This window comes from Anopheles marshallii, chromosome 2 (genome assembly GCF_943734725.1).
Source record: "Anopheles marshallii chromosome 2, idAnoMarsDA_429_01, whole genome shotgun sequence".
Classification (NCBI taxonomy): domain Eukaryota; kingdom Metazoa; phylum Arthropoda; class Insecta; order Diptera; family Culicidae; genus Anopheles; species Anopheles marshallii.
In genome coordinates this window covers 65064020-65068043 of record NC_071326.1, presented here as the reverse complement: position 1 = coordinate 65068043, position 4024 = coordinate 65064020, and positions in this window count along the sequence as shown.

The following is a 4024-nucleotide window of genomic DNA, read 5'->3' as shown; positions in this document are numbered from 1 at the left end:
ATTAATCTAGAATGTATTAATTTGTGCCGCAGAACCGAAACGGTTTCCTAGCTGGTGAAACCGCTTGACTGCACTCAACCGTTCTACGGGTGGTAAATCTGCGTCAAAAGAAGCAAGAGCAAGTACGAGAAGCATCACGAAACGATGAGACTCGGTGGCGGTAAGAGAACGCTTGCACTCGAGGCTATCACACGTCTTGATCGCTGTTGATGCCGTTTGCCGTTCGGTGGGAATGGTCGGAATGGATTCAAATTAATCCTACCGAAAAGCAGCTCATACCCGCAAAACCTGTCAGGATGCGGACAGGGCGTTGGGCCCTTTAATTAAGGTCGGCATACATGCCCCCGGTGGGCAGCAAGGAGGCTGGGTTTGCACACTTTTACTGACAACTACGGGATTATTGTGCTTGAGGTTGTATCAAATGCTTCCTAGATGGGTTGAATTTTCGTTCCCACCCCGGGGAATACGGTTGCAAAACATTTCTGAACATCTAAACGAGGAGCAGCAACCATTCTGTATGTTTGCAGCAGAGGGTATTTGAGGATGCTTGTTTTGTTCAGTTAACTTAGAAATGCAACTTGCAACTCTAAAAGAATAACATTTGGGTCGTGGGACTTCTTCCATGATGCCCACATCGTTGCTGGTTAGAGTCACACAGCACTAAAAGATCTAGAAATAATTAAAGTATTCATGTAAAATATGTATGGAACATGTATATCACTAGGACAACTTTTTCAAATATTGACTTAGTCACAGGTTGCCTGTCAGTACAGAATTGTTCATATGAATGCTCCGCGTCTCTATTTTTATCCAGGCCTCAGTTTTTGTAACTCCCAATTCTGCAAATCTGGAGCGTGCCGGTAGGCCACAAGAAAGGTCTGGTACAATTCCCTGTATGCAGGATTGACTGTTCAGCTGCGGGTAAATATATTCGTATAAATTCAGAAATAGCAGACCTCTTGAAGTTATAGTGCCACTAAAGAAGAGAGTTTCGATTCTGTGCAATCTCATACTCTTCTGTTTTTTTGCATTATATTATAAAATTGTATTTTCTATTAGATGTTGTCTATAGATATTTACTGAGATTTGTTTCGTTGAGGCTTCGCGTAAAATTTTCATTAATGTCAAATCCACTAACCACAACTTCATCATAACAATTTAAGTTTAATTAGATTGAGAAGTGCACTTACTCACTTACTTACTCATCAGGTGCTACAACCGCTTCGCACTCTTGGCCTGCTGCAGGAGTTCTCTAAAGCGCTCACGGTCGAGAGCCGCCGTGTATCAATCCATTATCGTTTCTGACGGACGCATCAATGTCATCTCAATTCGGGCCTACCACGTCTCCTTTGTTCATGTGGGCGACCTAAAAGGACTTTGAGGCTGGGTCATCATGAGTCATTCCCTTGCCTTGGCTAGTCTAATTCGCTATACGACAGTCAGCTCGCCGTACAGCTCTTAGAGCTAGTCATTGTAGCGTCTCCTCCGTTGTCCTTCCACACACACGGGGTCAAAAATTCGTCTAAGCATCTTGTTCTCCTCGACACGGCTCAGAGGGTTTGTTTGTAGTTTTGGACAAAATCCATGTCTCAGAAGCGCAGTATTTAATGCTTTATTTAATAATAATTTAATTGAAGGTGTGTAATAATAAATATAATTTTGCTGATATTCACAAAAGATATGTCTCTGTACTTAGGTAAAGAACAAACGAATGAAAACCATTGACCATCATTGATAATTAATGTAATTAAATTTTCTCATACAAATTTAAATCGTTTCTTACTCTATCAATAAATCATAAGTCGCTATATGATTTCAAAACAATCGATAAATTCTACAAATTATTAAAACCATAAAATAGCATAGAGAAACCAACTTCAAGCAGTGAAAACTGTGAGAAACAAAACAAAAAAATGGTTGGGTAAAGTTTTTTTTAACATTATGTTTATAGTTAATAATGTTGCCGCATTATCGATGTTGTTTTGCAAAGAATAAAACTTGTCATTGTATTTTTTATGTAAAATTTATTACTTATATGTGAAATGTACGGAAACGTGCTACGAATAATGGATGCTGATTTGTCAAACCGAAGAAGATAAGAAAAATCGAATCCAGTAGTCCATTATATCATGTGGTGTGAAAAAATTTATGATGAAACAAACAACCTGTTCCTTACCCCCAAAACACTGCCAACAAGGATTTCGTTATGCATCGTCAACCGTAACGCGAACGCACAAACATGCAATCTGGGGCGGGCAATAAAGGGAGAAAAAATTCACTGCCAGATTCTTTACCAGCGCAACAAATCTTCATTCCTTTGTCCATACTCATCCGCAGCACAGATTCACCAGTAAAAACCGGGAGCACAGGCCAGCAACTGAAGAATGCTACTATACGGTGGTCCAACAAACAAAAAAGGGACAAACTCGCTACTATTCCGACCCCCACTTGACCGGACAGGGCAAGTAAGGGAGTAATAAATATTCATTATATGTAATTTTGGCGACTGCCATCGATTACCGTTTCGGTCTATTATCGTAACTGTACAAGTTACGCGACGGAACGATGGATTGATGGCGTGCAGTCAAAAGCCACACTGATCGGGAAAGGGAACCGGCCCAATTCATGGGTTTGCGTTGGATAAGATTTCTTGCGAAGAAACAATCATTCAGCGAGGACCAACTGACTGACCAACGAAATCATTCCTCGATTCATCGATACGTTTGTACGGTTCCGTGGGATGTTTTGGGAATTTGGGAACAGGTCCTGTACAAAAGAGGCTATCGTGACGGAGATGCAGCGAAAAGATCATGTGTAAACACATTATTATTGATTGGTTTTGGATGAACCTTTCAGGGAGCAGTTTGTCAGCGGAAGCCTTCATTCAGAATCTTTCTAAAGGCGGGCAACCAGGATCACTAGCGGCCAGCAGAGGTTGTTATTTTTTGTGGAATTAAATGATTCTCCGGCAATGACGTGCTAAGTTTGAGCTTTTAATTTCCCTTTGGTTCCCGTCGCCGGGTTTCTCGTTCGCATGCGTAACCTATTTTCCTGATTGTTTGAAGATGCTTCTACTGATGAAACGCTTCTGTTCTGCTGTACTGTAAAGACTTAAAAACGTCCCATGATTCCAACGGTTCTGCTTGTTTGACAGCGCTGTAAAGAGGGATGGTCATTAAAATTTTGCGCTCACTGGATTGCTCTGTTGAATTACAGTTGCAGTAGTCGGTGTACAAAGGGGTGGAACCTTGCCTTAGAATTTACCCAGTTTCGTTAGATTCAGTTTAGATGATAATTATAATAGTTTACGCTAGCAAATAAGCTAAGCTGTTGTCTATAAGTGCTAGTTAGCTCATAGCAGGGATACGAAATCTAAATTCTGAAAGTTAGGAATGATCCAAAAAGAAGGGACTAGGACATTCTTTGCTTTTAGACATCTTTTAGAAGTTAAGATAGAAGAATAACAATTCTTTTTTTTCTGACACAATTTGTTATTTTGTTTGATTTTTTTTTGCGTGTTTAGCACAAATTAAAGCAACATAAAATTGGTTCATAATTTTTTTTTAAATTTTGGTTGCTTGTTTCATACGATTACAGGACAGTTTAGTTTGATAAATGCCGCTTTTGCACAGATGCAATGGGTTAATAACAACAGAAGAAAGGTTTCATATTAAGGAATCTTATCCACAAAGGATGACCTAGAATGCGGAATGACCCTTATTTGTTGAATTTTAGTGTGAAACTTTGATTTTGTTACAAATTTGTTAAAGATTTGAATAAACAATCACTTAGGTTCAGTAAATTCTCTATGCTAGAGCTGCTAGAGATGTTCTGGGATGAAGTATTTTTTGTTTAATTTGCTAAGGCAGATACATTTGCTGTAGGAGTTAGTTATTAATAAAAGACCGTCGTCGTCATAGCTTTGACTTTTCAGGGTGGTAGACGGTTTAGTGGTAGAAGTGACCATCTTTCGCCGCACACATGCAATTTGGATAGTGCCCTCGCACTGACTATCCTGATGTAA